The 22,520-nt window shown below is 39.1% G+C and overlaps 1 pseudogene; it reads left to right on the top strand.

Moving 5' to 3' along the window:
- The first annotated feature begins 4,614 nt into the window (after nt 1-4,614).
- On the top strand, nt 4,615-18,305 carry LOC102180379 (annotated as a pseudogene).
- The last annotated feature ends 4,215 nt before the right edge of the window (nt 18,306-22,520 follow it).

Genomic DNA, 22,520 nt, shown 5'->3' with positions numbered 1-22,520 from the left:
CTTCACTGCTCACCTGAAACTATCACAACATTGTTAATTGGCTACATCCCAATACAAAACGTTTTTTGTGTTAAAAAAATTAAATATTAACTTTTTTTTAAAAAGGAGAAAAAAAATAAACTAAACCTTCCACTTTACAGCATCTCTAGAGAATTACACTGTGCTTAGAGAGCTGATGGAAGTATATGGCCTGGAGTCAAAGAAATGGGGTCCCAGTGGGCAGTGAACTCAGGCTCATGACCTAGGCCACAAACCCAAGCAGTGGGTTACAAGCAGAGACCACACTTTGAGTACGATTGGTGTAGAGACTGCAGAGGCGAAAAGCTTCTCAGGGAGCTCCTAGCCCAGTAAAGGGCATGAGTACAGAAACAGGTGGTTTATAATACAGTGTGATAAACTTTAGATATGGACTATATTATAAAGGTGGGCTTCCCTGGTAGCTCAGTGGTAAAGAATCTGCCTGCATTGCAGGACATGGGTTGAATCCCTGGGTTGGGAAGAGCCTCTAGAGAAGGAAATACCAAACGATTTCAGTATTCCTGCCTGGGAAATCCCATGGACAGAGGATCCTGGAAGGCAACAGTCCATGGGGTGGCAAAGAGTCAGACATGACTTAGTGACTAAACAGCAACAATATAAAGATAGTATGAAGAGAATCATACCTACTATTGAGTATTTTCTGTATATCACAGTGAATGCATGGTGCATGCTGTCGTGTCTGACTCTTTGCCACCCCATGGACTGTAGCCCACCAGGCACCTCTGTCCATGGAATTCTTCAGGCAAAAATACTGGAGTGGATTGCAATTTCCTTCTCCAGGGGATCTTTCTGAGCCAGGGTTGGAACCCGAGTCTCCTGCATTGGCAGGTGGATTCTTTATCATTGCTCAACCTGGGAAACCCATATCAGAGTATATATCTTCTAAATTGTATTAGGTATTTTCCACAAATAAGCTAATTCAGTCCTCAACAATCCAAAGGTAAGCACCATTAGTATCAGCATTTTAGAGATGAGGAGACTAAAGCCCAGAGAGGTTAAGTAACTTGCTCAAGGAAAGGACAGATAGTAAGGAGCAGAGGTAGGCTTAGAATTCAAATCCAGTCCTGTACTCTTATTCACTATGCTACATCCTCAGAAAAGACTACAATCAACTCTTAGGTTGAGAGAGAGGGATGGAGAGAGAGAAAAAAAGAGCAATGTGGGGAGGAGAAAGAGAGAGATGGGGAGGGGAGAGAGAAGGAAAGAAATGATCAGGCAACAGATTCTAAAGATGACATCTGAGCTATGTATTGATGAAAAATAGAAAATAGCATACATTTGTATTGGGGGGCATTCTAGATATAGACTGTGATGACTTGGAAAATACTCCTTGATTGGGATTAACAGATGAAGAAGATAAAGGGTAGGGGTTGATAGAGAAGAATAAACAGACATTTCAAAAGGTCTAGTGCAGCCTAGCAAGGAGAATGTTTCCTTGGTGCTACCAAACAGACCACCACAAAAGTACCTGGGGCAGTGTCAAGGCCCTACTGAGATGGAAGGCACTACCAGACTGGAGCTGTCAGCTACATAATCTCTAGAGTCAGTCTGAGTTAATTTGCATCTCTTCCATTTATAAGCTATGAGGTCTCGGTCAATTTCCCCAACTACTTTGGGTATTCATTGTTCCTCTCGATCATTTGCTGGTCAGAGCATCTTCTCAGATTGCTGTTGTAATGCCTAAGTGAGGCAATACACATAGTCTCCACAGTACTGGACAAGCAGTAAATTCTTAATAAATTGTAATTTTATAAAACAGTAATTTCTAATATACCACATGTCAAGCATCATTCTAATATGGTGGTTTACAAAATGTGGTTCCCCAGACCAGTGGATTCAGAATCATTTGGAAACTTGTTAGAAGGGTGCTGTCTCTGGCCCCATCCCAGAGCCACTGAATCTGAAAGTCAGGGGATGGGAATCAGCACTCTGTTTTAGCAAGTCCCTCCAGGTGATTGTGATGCCCACAAAAGATTGAGAATCATTGTTGTAAGCATTTCATGTGAATTGACTTCATTACTTCCTCATGGCAACCCAATGAGGTAGGTACTATTTTCTCTATTTTAAACATGAAGAAACTGAGGCATCAAAAAGGAAAGTAAGTGACAAAGGTGAGATAGCCAATAAGAAGTGGAAACAAAGTTTTTAACCTCATTTTAAAATTTTCAAAATTTCAAAAAATTTCTTCAGACAAGCCTTTCTGTCTCTTTTTACTTCCTCCCCTTTTCTGATATCATAGCCTGTTCCCATGTCTTTGTGCCTTTAGTGTTCTGCGCTAAAGCAAAACTACCACCTATTGCTTTATCTACACCTTTCTTGGACCCAGTTGCTCTCGAACATCCATAATGCTTGGCATGAGGCTAGTCAGAGATGAAGGGGTGGGTGTACTGGCGATACCACTGGAGTGATTCTTTGTGTATTGCTTGCTGAGGTAGAGAAGTCTGACATAGAAAACCCCATTGTCAGCAGTGTCAACTTAGATTACAAAGGACAGTGACTGTTTGGGGAACCATTAGACAAATTATTTTGACCTGCTCTAACAATTTAAATATCTTTCATTTTATTTTGCAAATAAAAAAATTTGAATTTCATCACTTGACCACACCATGAAACCATCTCTGGGCAGAAAGTACAATCCCGAGTGACCTTGAGTGATCAGATTTTTATCAATATGCTCTTAATCAGCAAGCATATTAAGGTCTGAATAGCATGAACTCTGCAGCCTGAAATGGTAATGGTGCCTGTTCTCCTTTCCTTAGTAAGCATACCTAACCTTCTTTATTTCTTAGCCACTTTGATGGATTCTTTTCAGGGCTGGCCAATATGTCATTAAAAAACACAGAATAAGCACTTTGAGCCAGATCTGAAGATTCTGATCATTTTGACCCCTACTAAAACTGGCTCCTCTTGAACAATTATAACAAATACTCTGCTAACTTTGGCTCTTAAATATTCAGATGGCAGCCATGCCTTATCTCTATACAAAAGGAAAAGGGAAAACCTAATGATCATCAGGGAGTGGATCTTTGTCAGAGTTTCTTGCTGATTATGACCTTTCTAGAGAGAAAGCTAAAATACCTAAGTATGTAGGAAAATATCCGATATTGTCATAGCACTACAAAGGAAGATGGAGAGTATAGTTGAAAGAAAGCAATTCCTAAAGAATCATATTATATTCTAAAATGTATTTTTGTACCTTAAATAAATATTTCAAAATATCCTACAAGCTCCCTCTTGACAGATTTTTAGAAAGAGGTGTGGTAGTCATTAGTTCTTGTTGTAAACACTTTTTTTATTGAGGGGAAATTCATGTAAAAAAATTAATCATTTAAAGTGAATAATTCAGTGGCATTTAGTACATTTCAGTGTTGTGCAACTATGACCTCTATCTAGTTTGAAAACACTTTCATCACCTCAAAAGGAAACCCTTTACCAATTAAGTCATTATTCTCTACTCTCTTATCCCCCAAGCATCTGACAACAATCGATCTGCTTTCTATATCTTCTGAATTTATTTATCCTTGATATTTCATAAAAATGGAATAATACATATAAAAAGAACAACATAATAGGTGACCCTTTGTGTCTGGCTTATTTCACTTAGCATGTTTTCAAGGTTCATCCATGTTGCATCATGTATCAGTATTTTATTCCTTTTTTATGGCTAAATAATATTTCATTATATATATTTACCAGAATTTGTTTACCCATCATCTGATGGATATTTGGTTTATTGTGAACAGTGCTGCTGTGAATTCATGTGTATTGTATTTGAATATCTGTTTTAAATTCTTTGGAGTATGAAACCCAAGAGTGAAATTGCTGGGTGATGTGGTAATCCTATATTTAACTTGTTGAGGAACAACAGTAGCTAAGTCAGTTTATGTTCCCACCTGAAGTGTATGAGGGCTCCAATTTCTCCAAATCCCCACCAACACTAGTTATTTTCCAATAATTTTTTTTTAGCTATCTTGGCGGTGGTTTAGTCACTAAGTTGTGTCCGACTCTTGTGACCCCATTGACTGTAGCCTGCCGGCTCCTCTGTCCATGGGATTCTCTAGGCAAGAATGTTGGAGTGGGTTGCCATTTCCTTCTGCAGGGGATCTTCCTGACCCAGGGACTGAACCCAAGTCTCCTGCATTGCAGGCAGATTCTTTACCAGCTTAGCTACGAGGGAAGCCCTTTAGCTATCTTAGTGGGTGTGAAATAGTAACTCATTGTGGTTTGTTTTGCATTCCCTAGTGACTAATGTTGTTGAGTATCTTTTCACGTTTTTGTTGGCCATATGTATATCTTCTTTGTAAATATGTCTACTAAAGTCCTTAGCCCATTTTTGAACTGAGTAGTCTCTTTTATTGTTGAGTTTTAAGATATATATATATATATATATACACTACATACTAGACTCAACAGATACATGATTTGCAATTTTTTCTCATTCTGTAGATTGTCTTTTGATCACAATAATTTCATTCTCCTCTTTTAAATCATGTTATTGTACTACATTTTTCCTTGATAAGAGAAGTACTGTGTGGAAGAGCTTCTAGGTGGAATTTCTAGGAGGTAGTGTGCTATATGACGTAAGTAAACCCAAGTGAATGTCCCAGAAATAGGTAATACTCTAGATCATTTCTGTCAGCTTGAGTTCTGGAATGAAGATGACATGTAGTACAGTCTACCAGTTAAGATCTGTTCAGTTCAGTTCAGTCGCTTAGTTGTGTCTGACTCTTTGTGACCCCATGGACTGCACCACACCAGGCTTCCCTGTCCATCACCAACCCCTGGAGTTTACTCAAACTCATGTCCATTGAGTTGGTGATGCCATGTAACCATCTCATCCTCTGTTGACCCCTTCTCCTTCTGCCTTCAATCTTTCCCAGCATCAGGCTCTTTTCCAATGAGTCAGTTCTTTGCATCAGATCACCAAAGTATTGGAGTTTAGGCTTCAGTATTAGTCCTTCCAATAAATATTCAGGACTGATTTCCTTTAGGATGACCTGGTTGGACCTCATTGCTGTCCAAGGGACTCTCAAGAGTCTTCTCCAACTCCACAGTTCAAAAGCATCAGTTCGTTGGTGCTAAGCTTTCTGTCCAACTCTCACATACATACATGACTACTGGAAAAACCATTGCTTTGACTAGATGGGCCTTTGTTGGCAAGGTAATGTCTCTGTTTTTTAATATGCTGTCTAGGTTGGTCATAGATTTTCTTTCAAGGAGTAAGTGTCTTTTAATTTCATGGCTGCAGTCACCATCTGCAGTGATTTTGGAGCCCCCCAAAATAAAGTCTGCCACTGTTTCCCCATCTATTTGCCATGAAGTAATTTACATATAAGCAAAAAAGCTTTGTTTTAGTTTTAAATTTTCTTAAAGTTGCTTATTGAAGAGACAATTTTATGCCTCCATTAAGTATTCTTGACACTCTTGTCAATTATTAGTTGACTTAGTTCTCATCTTAAACTGAATCTCCCGACCCATGCAAACTACATTACAGAATTGGGGGCCTATGTAGATTTTATGCAGTTTTGCAAAGAAGGTGAGGATAGCTCAACAATTTCAGAAATTATTATTCCTAGAATATGTCTTGTGGTAGAGAAGGACTATACAGTATGGCCTCACAGGCTGTGTGCTACAACTGAATGACACTTCCAGGACTAGGGTCATGGGGTCCTCAAAATATGACCAATGGACCAAATCCAGCCACCACCTCCTTTTGTAAATAGTTTTATTTAAGCACATCCATATTTACTGATGTATGGCCTACAAGCTAAAAATATTTACTATGTGTTCCTTTATAAGAAAAAAAAAAAAGCCATCCTCTGACTTGAACAACATACAACAGACCTTGTCTTTAGGCCTTGTGAGAGTTGCTACATGTGCGGAAACTGACTTGAAATTGACTACCCTTACCTCTGTTGCTGCTGCTAAGTTGCTTCAGTCCTGTCCGACTCTGTGCGACCCCATAGACAGCAGCCCACCAGGCTCCCCCGTCCCTGGGATTCTCCAGGCAAGAACACTGGAGTGGGTTGCCATTGCCTTCTCTACCCTTACCTCTAAACAATAGAAATACAACAGGCTTTTTTTGCCCCTTTTACTTGCACTTGGGGAGCATGCAGATCAGTGACCATAGTTTCTATAACCATTAAGGGAAGAGGGTGTGGGTGGGACAGGAGTTCACAGACACACAGAACAAAGATGAGTGGCTCACACTTGTTAGATTCCTCACACCATATTGTCAGCAACAGTTGTAAGTCACTATGAAAAACTGAGATAAATGGAAAGTCTTTGCATCCATGCAGGTTCTTGATGCTTTATCTTCTGTTTTATGCTATTGTTGTTGTTCAGTCACTCAGTCATGTCCAATTGTTTGGGAACCCATGGACTGCAGCACTCCTGGCTTCCCTGTCCTTCACCATCTTGCGGAGCTTGCTCAAACTCATGTCCATAGAGTTGGAGATGCCATCCAAGCATCTCATCTTCTGTCGTCCCCTTCTCCTGCCCTCAATCTTTCCCAGCATCAGGGTCTTTTCCAATGAGTCAGCTCTTTGCATCAGGTGGCCAAAGTATTGGAGCTTCAGTTTCAGAACAGTCCTTCCAATGAATATTCAGGGTTGATTTCCTTTAGGATTGACTACCTTGATCTCCTTGAAGTCCAAAGGACTCTCATGAGTCTTCTCCAACATCATAGTTCAAAAGCATCAATTCTTTGGTGCTCAGACTTCTTAAGGGTCCAACTCTCACATCCATACATGACTACTGGAAAAACCATAGCTTTGACTAGATGGGCCTTTGTCAGTAAAGTAATATCTCTGCTCTTGAATATGTTGTCTAGGTTTTTCATACCTTTTCTTCCAAGGAGCAAGTGTCTTTTAATTTCATGGCTGCAGTCACCATCTGCAGTGATTTTGGAGCCCAAGATAATAGTCTCTCACTGTTTCCACTGTTTCCCCATCTATTTGCCATGAAGTGATGGGACTAGATGCCATGTTCTTAGTTTTCTGAATGTTGAGCTTTAAGCCAACTTTTTCGTTCTCCTCTTTCACTTTCATCAAAAGGTTCTTCAGCTCTTCTTCGCTTTCTGCAATAAGTGTGGTGTCATCTGCATATCTGAGGTTATTGATATTTCTCCTGGCAATCTTGATTCCAGCTTGTTCTTCATTCAGCCTGGCATTTCTTATGATGCACTCTGCATACAAGTTAAATAAGCAGGGTGACAATATACAGCCTTGACGTACTCCTTTCCCGATTTGGAATCAGTTCCATGTCCAGTTCTAACTGCTGTACTGCATCTTAACCTGCATACAGGCTTCACAGGAGGCAGGTAAGGTAGTCTGGGATTCCCATCTCTTTAAGAATTTTTCAGTTTGTTGTGATCCACACAGCAAAGTCAAAGGCTTTAGCATAGACAGTGAAGCAGAAGTAAATATTTTTCTGGAATTCTCTTGCTTTTGAATAGATGGTTTTCTATATCTGTTGTACTTAAACAAACTTAACATTTTAAAATTATACACACGTATCCATTAATCCGGAGAAGGCAATGGCACCCCATTCCAGTACTCTTGCCTGGAAAATCCCATGAACGGAGGAGCCTGGTGGGCTACAGTCTGTGGGGTCCCTAAGAGTCGGACACGACTGAGCGACTTCACTTTTACTTTTCACTTTCATGCTTTGGAGAAGGAAATGGCAACCCACTCCAGTGTTCTTGCCTGGAGAATCCCAGGGACGGGGGAGCCTGGTGGGCTGCCATCGATGGGGTCACACAGAGTCAGACAGGACTGAAGCGATTTAGCAGCAGCAGCAGCAGCAGCATCCATTAATCACATTACTGGACTATAGTAAAAAAGCAGATTTATCAATCTATATTGATGGCTAATAGTCTTATGAGGATGTACAGTATAAAAATATTTACTTGGAAAGTTGCACCTGATTACTTTTTCTAGGTGGTGAACTTGTTGAAGACAAAGACTATATCTTATACTGCTTTCACCTAAAGAGGATTAAGTGCTAGGCTGCTCAATAAAAGTTTGTGAATATGGAATAAAAATAACATAGTCTAACTGGGCAATCAAGCAAGATTGAATGTTTTCATTAATTCATTGCTTTAAGGAGGGAAAATTTCAGAAAATTTTCTACTTCTTATAATTTTATGTGTTCTCTTATAGAAAAAAATGTAAGTGAAATAGTAATAAACTCAAATAAGTGCAACTAGAATGGTGTATTTGCTGTTAAAAGCACACATAAGGCCTATTACGGTAGACTATATCCATGATCTGTAGTCATAGCCATATTCATAAAGAGCTCAGGGACTTAAGCATGCTTGAACTGCCCCAGACTAACAAGGCAACTCTGTGCTCTATTTCTTACAAATGGCCTGTCAAAAAAAGAAAAAGTCAGAGCCTGTCAATATCAGAAAACTCAAGGTCCAATTACTCAGAAAGATGATGCTTTTTTATAAACTCAAATATGCTTTCGAACCAAATGTGAATTGTGATTCCAGTCTACAAAGCTGATTCATGAAAGGCAGTAAAGCTAGCATAATGCCAACTATATACTGCATAGGGAGCCCTAGCTCTGCCTTGGTTCCTGACTCATTTGCAAAAGGTACAAAGCCAAAAGATTAATTCAATAATTCTTCCCACCATATGCCAGACACTGTTGAAAGCATTATAAGTACAATGTTGAATACTATAAGCAAAGTCCATGCCCTCAGAGAGTCTGTATTCTACCTACTGGGGAAAGACATATTAAGTAATTAATTTGTTTCAATATAATAATCGTATAATCAGTGATAAAGTACTGGGTGCTATGAAAGCATAGATGAATAATATTGAAATGACAGTGAGAGATCACGTCAGACCTCCCTGAGAAATTACACTAATATCTAATAGATGGATTGAAGTTGACTCAGCATAGAGGGAAGTGGGGAGCTGAGAAGAGTAGAGGTGAAGAATATTCCAAGGAAAGGGAACAACAAATGCAAAGGTACCAAGATGGAAGCAGCTACAGAGGGGAAATTAGAATTTTAGACAGAATAGATGAGTTTTCAGAAAAATGTATATTCACAAAAAATAACTTGAGAAATAGCCTGACTTAGTAGTCATGTATGGATGTGAGAGTTGGACTGTGAAGAAGGCTGAGCGCCGAAGAATTGATGCTTTTGAACTGTGGTATTGGAGAAGACTCTTGAGAGTCACTTGGACTGCAAGGAGATCCAACCTGTCCATTCTAAAGGAGATCAACCCAGGGATTTCTTTGGAAGGAATGATGCTAAAGCTGAAACTCCAGTACTTTGGCCACCTCATGCAAAGAGTTGACTCATTGGAGAAGACTCTGATGCTAGGAGGGATTGGGGGCAGGAGGAGAAGGGGACGACCGAGGATGAGATGGCTGGATAGCATCACTGACTCGATGGACGTGACTCTGAGTGAACTCCAGGAGTTGGTGATGGACAGGGAGGCCTGGCGTGCTGCGATTCATGGGGTTGCAACGAGTCGGACATGACTGAGCGACTGAACTGAACTGAACTGAACTACATAAAATTAGGCTTAAGAGGTAGGTAGAGGTGATGTCATGAATAGTTGTGGGCTGAACATTTTGAACCACATTAATAATTTTAGAGCAATAAGATGTCATAAAAGGATTTTGAGCAAGATAATAGCATGATCAGATTTACGTTTTCTTTAAAAATACCGCCAGTCCCAGGAGTAGAGACAGAGTGAAGACAGGTTGCCCAGTTGAGATACAATTCACTTCTTTCCTTTGCCATGTTTTCATTTGTAGGGGGCATTGTGCAGTGTAATAACTACTACTGATGATAACTAGTAGCTTCACATGTAGTACATTCACATGTAGAAGAATGAAACCCCTACCCTATACCACTTACAAAAACTAACTCTAAGTAGACTAAATATGAAATGAAAGACTGAGAAAACATAAAACTCCTAAAAAATGATAGGAAAAAAGCTGCTTGACATGGGTTTGGCAATGATTTTTTGGATATGATACCTATGAGCAAAAGCCACAAAATAGAAAATACATATAGTGAGACTATATCAAACTAAAAAACTTCTATACAGCAACAGAAATGACCAACAAAATGGAAAAGCAACTAACTGAACGGGAGGAGATATTTGCAAATGATATATCTATTAAAGGGTTGATGTTCAAAATATATAAAGAACTTGCACAACTCAATTTCCAAAAAACCAAAAACATGAAAAGAGGATAAATATCCCTAATTATTAGAGAAATGCAAATCAAAACCTCAATAAGATATCACCTCACATCTGTCAGAATGAAAGTGAAAGTCATTTAGTCGCATCCGACTCTTTGTGACCCCATGGACTATACAGTCCATGGAGTTCTCTAGGCCAGGATATTGGAGTGGGTAGCCTTTTCCTTCTCCAGGGGATCTTCCCAACCCAGGGATTGAATCCAGGTCTCTCACATTGCAGGCAGATTGTTTACCAGCTGAGCCACAAGGGAAGCCCAAGAATATTTGAGTGGGTAGCCTATCCCTTCTCCAGGGGATCTTCCCAACTCAGAAACTGAACCAGGGTCTCCTGCATTTCACATGGATTCTTTACCAACTGAGCTATCAGGGAAGCCATCTGTCAGAATGGCTATTATCAAAAAGATAAGTGTTGGCAAAGATATGGAGTAAAAGGAACACTTAGGCACTGTTGGTGGGATTGTAAATTGGTTCGGCTCCTATGGAGAATAGAATGGAGTTTCCTCAAAAAATTAAAAATAGAACTATCATATCATTCAGCAATTCCATTTCTGGGAATATGTCTGAAGGAAACAAAAGCACTGTGTGGAAAGATATCTGCACCATCATGGTAAAAGAATTATTTAAAATATCTAACCCATGGAAACAACTTAAGTGTTCCTCAATGGATGAATGGATAAAGAAGTTGTAGTATGTATATTCAATGGAAACATTGTCCAACTCTTAAAAATGAAGAAATCCTGTCATTTGTGACAGCATGGATGGAACTTGAGGGCGTTATGCTGCTTGAAAAATACTGTACGTGAAATATAAAAAAAAAAAAATTCTTAAAAAAAGAGAGGAAGAAGGAAAAAACAAACTCATATAAAAATAGACTAGATTTGTAGGTTATCAGAAATATGGATGGTGAAAGGGTAGGGGAATTGGATGAAGGCAGTGAAAAGGTACAGACTTCCAGTTATAAGATAAATACATTCTGGCAATGTAATGAACAACCTAATGACTGTAGTTAACACTGCTGCTGCTGCTGCTAAGTCACTTCAGTCATGTCTGACTCTGTGCAACCCCACAGACAGCAGCCCACCAGTATCCTCTGTCCCTGGGATTCTCCAGGCAAGAATACTGGAGTGGGTTGTCATTTCCTTCTCCAATACATGCATGCATGCTAAGTCGCTTCAGTCATGTCCGACTCTGTGCGACCCCATGGACAGCAGCCCACCAGGCTCCTCTGTCCACAGGACTTTCCAGGCAAGAATACTGGAGTGGGTTGTCATTTCCTTCTCCAGTTAACACTGCTACAGGGTATATGAAAAATTTTAAGATAGTATATCCTAAGAATTCTCATCACAAAAAGAAAAATTTCTTTTTTTTTCTTTTTAAAATTTTTGTATCTATATGACGGCTTCCCCAGTGGCTCAGATGGTAAAGAATCCATCTGCCAATGCAGGAGACATTGGGTTCAGTCCCTGATCCAGGAAGATCACACACGCTACAGAGCAACTAATAAGCCCACGTGCCACAGCTATTGAGCCTGTGCCCCAGAACCCATGAGTCACAACTACTGAGTCCGTGTGCCAAAGCTACCGCAGCCTGTGTGCCCTAGAGCCCATGGTCCCCAACAAGAGGAGCCACCACAACGAGAAGCTCACACACGGCAACTAGAGATTAGTCCGTGCTTGCCACAACTAGAGAAAAGCCTACACACGCAATGAAGACCCAGTATTGCCAAAAATAAATAAATAAAAACCTCTTGTTAAAAAATTCTATATCTATATGAGATGATGAATGTTAACTGAACATTGTAGTAATCATTTCACAATATATGTAAGTCAAATCATGATGCTATGTACTTTAAACTTATACAGTGCTATATCACAATTATACCTCAATAAAAATCAGGGGAAAAAAATGAGAGCTAAAAGATAAGTACGGTAAAAGTAAGCTAAATAAAAGAAAGTGCTAGTTGCTCAGTTGTGTCTGACTCTTTGCAACCTCATGTAGCCTGCCAGGGTCCTCCTTCCATGGAGTTTACCAGGCAAGAATACTGAAGTGGATAGCCAGGCCCTCCTCCAGGGGATCTTCCTGATCCAGGGGATCAAACCCGGGTCTCCTGCATTGCAGGAAGATTCTTTACCATCTGAGCCACCAGGGAAGTCAAGCTAGGAAAAGAGGGAGGCAAAAAGTATCACAGGCAGAGGAAACAATGTGTGCAAAGATTGGTATTTCAGAAAGAGCAGCATCCACGGTAGATACGATTCACAGCCTCAATATCTTTTCTTACCCAGAATATGATTTCAATTTTGTTCAGATATCCAAATCGATCTCTGGATAATCAGGAGAATTTTGATTAGTTTAAACTAGTGTGTGGCATTTCCTTGGTGACTATTATTTGTTTAGCCCAATACAATTTAAAGGGAAATATGTAGTCCATGCTTCAAGGAGAGATTTTCCTTTCTCTTTCTTGCTGGATGTGATTTAAAAAACAACAACAACTTATAACCCTTATTTCCCTACTACACCAGCCTTAACATGACAAACTGTGGGGAGCTTAACACAAAACTGAAATAAACTGAAATATTTCATAGTAGTAATCGAGTGACAATTGATTTCTATCATACCTAGAGCCTTCTATTCTTTGGACTTCTAGTTTCAATTCATATTCTCATTACTTGAGCTAGTTTGAGTACGTGTTTTCTGTCTAAAGTCACAAGTATTCTAACTGATAGAGTATTTGACAGGGTAGAAGCAATTCAGTATAACAAGACTATGAAGTAAAACAAAATACAGCTGGAGGAGCAGGCAGAGGCAGTCTGTGGGCCTTGTTTCTGCAGGCAATACACAGTAAGTTCAGGGCGTCTATATAGAAAGAGCTCTTCCACCAAAGGCACACAGTGAGGGAGAGAAAGCTATAGCAGACTTACGCCATTTAGAACTTTGTTCTTATAAACACCAAAGCTCAGTCCATTTAGTTACTTTATTGTGGTTACACTATATCCATTTTATTTTTATTCTATATCAGAGATAAGCTATATATTTTGTGAGGGTTGAGTAAGTGCCTTTTGAGTACAGTAAGGGATATGGAAATAATACTGGAGAGCTTGATACTGTTTAGTGGTCACAGTCAAATCCTAAAGGCCTTTAAAAAATTATTCCAGAATGAAAAAAAAAAGTAATAAGGTAGGGAGAACTGATCTAGGGGAGCAAAACTTTCCAATTACATGAAGAACAGATCAAATAAAATGAAAAACCAAAGTTTAGAAGAAAACTCTTAGCTGAAAAAGGTCAATATAATACAAAATAAATTAGGCAAGATCAGACATTTCCTGATTAAATTTTTAAAATTCATGTCTTATGAATATCTAGCTATGTAAAACTACCCTATTTACATTACTGATATTGTCAGGAGAAAGAATCAAGAAATACCTAACATTGACAAGATAAAAATAGGTATATATATGGCAGAAACCAACACAATATTGTAAAGCAATTATCCTCCATTTAAAACTAAATTAAAAAAAAGCACTTTTCTCAAAAAAAAAATTTTAAATACAAAGGTAAATTTGTAAGATGCTTAATTTCTTCCAAATATCTGAACAAAAAACAAAGAAAAATATAGTACATTAAATCAATAGCATAAAGATATGAAAATATTAAAGCAAAAAGAGGCTATTGAGGATAAAGCAAATATAAATGAGTTAACTCCTCTAATAAAGTTTCTGACTGAATTGACAAGAAAATACTATTTGCAACTTATGAGAGGCATCTAAAGTACCTTAGAAGTTAAAACTATTTTTAAATGAGTAAAGATATAATAGAAAAATAAAATAAAATATATAGGTGGTGATGAATAATAATCAAAGAAGAATTCAATAAATGAGGCAGAGTCACTTTACATTGAAAAACTAGGATATGGTCAGTGAATAGCCTTACATAGTAATTAACAGTGTGGCCAGATTCTGCCCTACTATTTTCACATGCATTAACTAATTTAATTTTCAGAACAACACAATGTGGTAGACATGGTAGTTATTCCCATTTTACAGATGAAAAAACTGAGTACAGGGAAGTTCAATGAATTGCTCAAAGTACTCACTGTTAAGAGCACATCTGGGATTTGGACCCAGGTCTTTATGACTTGAAGAGCACTGAGACACTACCTTATTGTATCTGAAAGGTTAATCCTTGCTTACTAAAAATGCAAACTCCAGGAGTCACCTCAGATGTATTCTAGAGCTCTGAAATTTGGATTTTAACAAGTACTCCAGTCTATTCTTATGCATGCTAAAATTTGAGAGCTGCTACACTACATGTGCTATGTCCAAGAAAATGAGACAAACACAATTTAAGTGGAAATCTCTAATCTGCCTTTTCTGTCTTAGATTAAGTAGAAAGAACAATAAATGATTTAAATATTAATCAGGCTGTCATGACAAACTTAAACTACAGAGAATATATATTATTTTCAACCACTCTTTTTACATTTACAAAACTGATCATACATTACATTCTAAAAGAAAACAAATTCCAAAATCTGTGATGATAAAGACCACAGTATTTGATCACAATCTGCTAAAACTAAAATTTAACAACAATTGAAAGGAAAAGACAGAACTAGTTATAATTAAAAGCAAAACACATTCCTAAATAACTACAGATTGTCCCTAACTTATAATGTTCGGACTTAAGATATTTTGACTTTACAGTGGTGTAAAAGCAGTACACACTGAGTAGAAACTGTGCTTCAAATTTTATATTTTGATCTTTTCCTGAGCTAGTGATATGTGGTGTGATATGCTTTCATGATGCTGGGCAATGGCAGCCAGCCCCAGGTCCCAGTCAGTCATGAGATCACGAGGATAAACAACTGACACACTCACAAAGCATACACGGTTCTCTTTTTCACTTTCAATACACTATTGAATAAGTTACAAGAGATATTAAATACTTCATTATAAAAGAGGCTTTGCGTTAGATTATTTTGAACAAATGTAGGCTAATGTAAGTCTTCTAACCACACTGAAGGTAGGCTAGGTTAAGTGATGATGTTCTGGAACTCAGGTGCCTTAGATGCATTTTTGACTAACAATATTTTCAGCTTATAATGGGTTTAGTGAGATGTAGCCGCATGGTAAGTTGAGGAAGATCTGTATTTAATCAACTCAGAAAATCCATAGATACAACTATAGAACTACAATGAGAATAATAAACATAAAAATGTTTGAGTCCACCCACCAAAATGAGAAAGATAGAAAATAACAAGTGTTGGGCTCGTGAGTTTTGCGCCTGCCGCGGCAGCGCTGAACCCGCAGGCTGCTGATTGTCCTTAGCAGTGGCCACGGTCGCAGCCTCAGTACTTCCGCCCGGCCTGCAGACACCGGAGACGGTGCTCCTGCCGTGGCCATAATGCACAGGGACACACAGACCTCGGTAGTCAGCCCGGGAGTGGTTGCAGGGGTTGGCATCTTGGCCACCTTCCAGGGGAGTGAGTTGGCAGCACCCGGCTGGCCTCAGCATCACACCGGCTCTGTCCACAGGCTCAGGGAGCAACACAGGTCTGTATGAGCTGTTGGTGGCTCTGCCAGCCCAGATGCAGCCACACGTGGATAGCCAGGAAGACCTGACCTTCCTCTGGGATGTGTTTGGTGAAAAAAGCCTGCATTGACTAGTCAAGATTCATGAGAAACTTCACTACTACGAGAAACAGAACCCCATGCCCATCCTCCAGGGAGTGGCAGGCTTGGCTGATGACCTGGTGGAGGAGCTTCAGAACAAGCCAATAAACAGTGAGATTTGAGAGCTGCTGAGAAGCTACTGTCAAAACCCAAGGTGAAGGCTTTGCTCTCTGTGCATGAGACTGTGGCTCAGAAGAATTACCATCCTGTATTTCCTCCTATGCCCGATGACACTGATGATGAGGAAGACTCAGTGAAAATCATCTGCCTGGCCAAAAATAGAGAACCACTGAGAGCCACTATTAAAAAGGATGAACAGACTGGGGCCATCATAGTGGCCAGGATCATGAGAGGAGGAGCTGCAGACAGAAATGGTCTTATTCACGTTGGCAATGAATTTAGGGAAGTGAATGGGATACCTGTTGAGGGTAATAATCCAGGAAATCATCCCGATCTTGGCTCAGTCTCAGGATGCAGTAACGTTTAAGATTATACACAGCATTAAAGAAGAGAGGCCATCGAAGGAAGGCAAGATGATTATCAAAGCCCTCTTTGACAATGACCCTAATGAGGATAAAGCAATTCCACGTAAGGAAGCCGGGCTTTCTTTCAAAAAGGGAGATATTCTTCAGATTATGAGCCAAGATGATGCAACGTGGTGGCAAGGAAAGCGTGAAGGAGATGCCAACCCCAGAGCAGGACTGAATCCCTCTAAACATTTCCAGGAAAGGAGACAGGCGACCAGAAATATTAGTCCAGCCCCTGAAAGTTTCCAGTAGGAAATCATCTGCTTTTAGAAGAACTTTCCATCTTAGTAGGAAAGATAAGAAAACAAATAAGTCCACGTATGAGTTCAAGAAGAGAGACCAGTACGACACAGCTGATGTGCCCCCTTATGAGGAAGTAACACCCTATCACCGGTAGACAAGCGAGAAATACAGGCTTGGTTGGTATTGGTTGGTCCTGTTGGAGTAGGTTTGAATGAAGTGAAACAAAAGCTGCTGATCAGTGACACACAGCAATACGATGTGACAGTGCCCTATACTATCAGACCAAGAAGAAGCTAGGAGAGTGATGGTGTTGAATATATTTTCATTTCCAAGCATTTGTTTGAGATGAAATAACAAGTTTATTGAGTATGGTGAATATAAAAACAGCTATTACAGCACACGTATAGACTCAGTTCGGTCTGTCCTGGCTAAAAACAAAGTTTGTTGGATGTTCAGCCTCATACAATGAAGCACTTAAGGATACTAGAGTTTAAGCTGTATGTGATATCTATAAAGCCTCTGTCAATAGGGCGTTTGAGGGAGACAAGAAAAAATGCAAAGATGATCTCAGGCAGAGACAACCAAGGTGCTGTGAAGCCCTTTATGGAAGACAACTTTCAAGAAATGATTAAATCTGCTCAGATAATGGAGAGTCAGTATCGTCATTTTTGGGACAAAACTACAGTAAATGATCTATTTCTGCTTTATTGACTATGCCAAAGCCATTGACTGTGGGGATCACAATAAACTGTGGAAAATTCTGAGAGAGATGGAATACCAGACCACCTGACCTGCCTCTTGAGAAACCTATATACAAGTCAGAAAGCAACAGTTAGAACTGGACATGGAGCAACAGACTGGTTCCAAATAGGAAAAGGAGTACGTCAAGGCTGTATATTGTCATCCTGCTTATTTAACTTATATGCAGAGTACATCATGAGAAATGCTGGACTGGAAGAAGCACAAGCTGGAATCAAGATTGCCAGGAGAAATATCAATAACCTCAGATATGCAGATGATACCACCCTTATGGTAGAAAGTGAAGAGGAACTAAAAAGCCTCTTGATGAAAGTGAAAGAGGAGAGTGAAAAAGTTGGCTTAAAGCTCAACATTCAGAAAACGAAGATTATGGCATCTGGCCCCGTCACTTCATAGGAAATAGATGGGGAAACAGTGGAAACAGTGTCAGACTATTTTTCTGGGCTCCTGGGTCCTGGGTGTTCTTTGGAAGGAATGATGCTTAAGCTGAAACTCCAGTACTTTGGCCACCTGATGTGAAGAGTTGACTCATTGGAAAAGACTCTGATGCTGGGAAAGATTGAAGGTGGGAGGAGAAGGCGACAACAGAGGATGAGATGTCAAATGGCATCACCAACTCGATGGACGTGAATCTGAGTGAACTCTGGGAGTTAGTGATGGACAGGGAGGCCTGGTGTGCTGCAGTCTATGGGGTCGCAAAGAGTTGGACATGACTGAGAGACTGAACTGATAGTAAATGATGATCTCGCTGTGGGCTTCAATGAGCTGAAAACAACTTTTGAGAAATTGGAGACAGATACTCATTGGGTTCCAGTGAGCTGGTTACATTCGTAACTAAGGGAAGTTTTCCTAATTATCTTTTTTTTTTTTTTTTTTTTTTTTTTTGTAGAGTGCATGATTAAATCAGTTACCATTTTGGTGGTAGGGTTTTTAAAATCTATATCACTGTTAGAGATGTACAATCTTGGTTAAAACTGAATGTTTGCTTCGCATCTTTTTATAGTCTTATTTCAAACACACTGTCTGAGTATAAGATCCAGAATTAAAATGTACTCAGTACTATATTCTGAGCAGAACTTTGAACCTTCTGACTGTCTTGAATACAGAGCTCTTACCTCCAAGAGGAGGTTGAGCTTTTTAGAGAGAGAGTTAGCTAGAGAATGTACATGGGTGTCCAGTGCTTCCGCTGGTCTCAGACGTGGTCGCTGCCTTTGCATTTGCATGTTAGCCATGGAAGATGCTATGTTTACAGCCTTGAGCAACTCCAGACAAGACAGTTTAGGTGTATTTTGGGTGGATCATCATAGGTGCACGTGGACCGGCATTAAGGTGGAGTCCTCTTACTATCCTAAAAGTGTGACCGTTTCTCCTACATAGACACAGTATAGTCCCAGTGTGTGCACTCAAGAATCTCTCTTTAAAGGAATTATTGAAAATCTGCCTTAGTGAGTGGCCTTCATGTTATAGTTTGAGAAGGTTTTGTGAGTACATATACCAGTGACTCAACAAATGCTTAATAAGGGAAGGTAGGCTTTGAAAATTATTATATATGAAACTAAAAACCTTTCCTTATGGCTTAATCATAGTTAGAATGGTAATTACACACCCCAAAGCACTGATTTCAAAGGACAATTTTATTTATAAATTCTCAGACATTTCTTTCTGGACTCACCTGGTTTTGCATTTTCCCAGTAGATTACAAGAGTGAATCCTATTCTAAATGTAGGTTTTACATGTTACTGATACAGTTAAAGAAAATGTGATCATTTTCCCAAATATGTGCAGTTGATCACCATATTTAAATTGCACTATAAGATGTATTTTAGAAAACTGTTCATGTAATGTTAACTTATGTCGTTGTCATCAAAATATTTAACATTGGCCACATACCATCCTAATCTTGCTGTTTTTAAAGAAGTTTAAGAAAGACTCTTTTTAAAAAAATAATTAATTTTTATTTTAATTGGAGGCTAATTACTTTACAATATTGTAGTGGATTTTGCCATACATTGACATGCATCAGCCATGGGTGTATGATATTGTAAATATGTAGATGGGATCTCTCACTTTTCTTTGATACCAGTGATCTTCAGCAAGAAAATTATATAGCTCAAAATACTAGAAATGTGCATGGTTGTATAAGAGAATGTGTGTCCCATTCTTGCATGCAGTAAGACCCTGCCACTCAGAATCATTGCATCTGTGACTTTCAAACAGAAAAAATTTTTTTTTGATTTGTAAAGAGTTTAGATGTCCTGTTTAAAGAAAAATAAGTGTAGTGAAATTTTATATGTTTATCAAGTATTTGAAAGGCATATTTTTTAAAATTATCAAATGAGGCTATTCATAAAACAGATTATATATAAAGATGTTGTAACTTAAAATTGTAGCTTTTTAACTCAGGGTCAACATTCCATGTAAATATTTTGACCTTTGTACTCGGATCCACACGTGTGCTCTGTGCACATCTGATAGCATGAGTCATCTCATATGTGTGAGATTTCATACCTGATACACACTCGCAGCTAAATAGTTAGATAACCAATGTTACCTGACAGCCTCATCCAGACAGCAAGTTCGAAGTTAATTAAGTAAACAGCAACCAATTCAGTTTAAAAAGGGTTTTGGGGTTGCCATGTCTAATACTGAAGCCATACTTCATGGTTGTGTGGCTGGTCTAAGAAAGTACAAGTCTTCCTTGGATGGTTTGTGTAGGATATTCTTTTTGAACACTGATTGAAATTTCCAATAAATTGACTTCCTAGGGAATGAATTATAATTTAGGTAGTCCGAATTCTTTGTTCAGAAATAGAACATGGTTTGTTTTTGTGTTTTGCCTCAATTCTTTACTGTGGAGGTAGAGATCATGTGATAAAAATGGAATCCCTTTTGGTGGCAGGGGTGGTGATGGCAGTGTTATAAAAATATAATTGTCCAGTCTCTCTCACTTTTTACAGTAGAGCTGAACAATATTTTTTAACATAATGAAAAGGGGAAATTCAGCAATTTGAAAAATCTTTCATCAGTAGTACACATATGCAGCCTTTCTAGTGACGTCCACATGGCCACCTTGATACTTCTTAGAAAGAGATTCAGTTCTCTTTAATTTAGTAAGGCAGGGCTAGTAGCTCCATAGGCTTGGTGATAAATGTTGCAAAGGGCTCTTGATCCTATACTTGGTGTACCCCTGGATCCCTCTTGAGGGAGGAGAGACTGGTTCTTTAGGCAGCCTGCTCCCAAGACAATGTGAGCCACTATTTGAGAGAACAGGAATATTTATTTTTTTTTAAGTCCAAATATTTAATATCCAAAGTTAAGAAGATAAGTCTGTATTCCCATCATTAACAAACTGGACTCTGGTTTAAGGTAAAATTGAAATACCATTTATTACCATTATTTTACTTACCATTGTAGACATTCAGTTCAGTTCAGTCGCTCAGTCGTGTCTGACTCTTTGCGACCCTATGAATCGCAGCACACCAGGCCTCCCTGTCCATCACCAACTCCCGGAGTTCACTCCCAGACTCACGTCCATCGAGTCCGTGATGCCATCCAGTGATCCCATCCTCTGTCGTCCCCTTCTCCTCCTGCCCCCAATCCCTCCCAGCATCAGAGTCTTTTCCAATGAGTCAACTCTTCGCATGAGGTGGCCAAACTATTGGAGCTTCAGCTTTAGCATCATTCCTTCCAAAGAAATCCCAGGGCTGATCTCCTTCAGAATGGACTGGTTGGATCTCCTTGCAGTCCAAGGGACTCTCAAGAGCCTTCTCCAACACCACAGTTCAAAGGCATCAATTCTTTGGTGCTCAGCCTTCTTCACAGTCCAACTCTCACATCCATACATGACCACAGGAATGTGTAGTCATTATTGATATCTTTAAGGCTTATCTTCCTGGTATCATGTAATGACTGAATGTATCTAACTTGTAATAATTTAAAGTTGACAAGCATATAAAGGAAAACTATGTTGTTAAAAGTTTCCTGAAGATATAGATTTTTATTATTTATTTTCTTTTTGACTAGTAAGAGTTTACAATTAAAAGTAATGGGAAAACATTGAGTATAATAAAGTATCTTCAAATTAAAAAAAAAGTGCTGACAAACTATAGAGCAAGTGAAACTGTCACTATTGCTAATGGGAGTGAAATGGGTATAATCACGTCAGAAAATGGTTTGGTAGTATCTACTTATGCTAAAATTATATGCATGCTCTATGATATGGCAATTCCTCTCTTAGATTAATAACCAAGACACTGTGGTCACGTGCCATGCATACTCAGTTGTGTCGACTTTTTGCTGTCCCATGAGCTGTAGCCTGCCAGGCTCCTCTGTCCGTGAGATTTCCCAGGCAAGAATACTGAAGTGTCTCGCCATTTTCTACTCCAGGGGAATCTTCCCAACCCAGGGATTGAACCTGTGTCTCCTGCATTGACAGACAGATTCTTTACCACTGAGCTACCTGGGAAACCTGTTCATATGCTCACCAGACCCCAAATAGAAATTTCCTAAATACTCAGTGTAGAATGGATAAATGAATTGTAGTATGCTTACACAACTGAATATTATAGAGCAAGAGACTTAACAACCTACAACTAACTATGTGAACAATTCAGATGAATCTTATAAATATAATGTTGCATGAAAGAAAGAAACCACATATAAATGCATACATTCTGTATAACTACAAAAACAGTCAAAACTAATCTATGCTGTTATAAATTAAGATAGTGGTTACTTTGGTGGTAGTGACTAGAAAGTGTTCCGAAATGGGCTTCTGGGATGCTGGTATTATACACGTGTAAATAGAAAGAGAGCATGATACAAAATTATTTATGTTTCTACTTTTAGAAAATATATATTTTTGAATATACATTAAAACATTCGTGTAGTAGACAGAATAATGCCTGCCTCCCCAACTGAAGATGCCTATCTCTCTCTCTCTCTCCTAGAAGTGTTAGTCACAAAATTCATGTTGCTATCCAAGGGAGTCTCCAGGTAAGAATACTGGGTTGGGTTGCCATTCCCTTCTCCAGGGGATCTTCCCAACCC

Source organism: Capra hircus (assembly GCF_001704415.2).
Source record: "Capra hircus breed San Clemente chromosome X unlocalized genomic scaffold, ASM170441v1, whole genome shotgun sequence".
Classification (NCBI taxonomy): domain Eukaryota; kingdom Metazoa; phylum Chordata; class Mammalia; order Artiodactyla; family Bovidae; genus Capra; species Capra hircus.
Note: the sequence above shows the minus strand (reverse complement) of the source record. Positions and strands in the feature narration are given on the sequence as shown.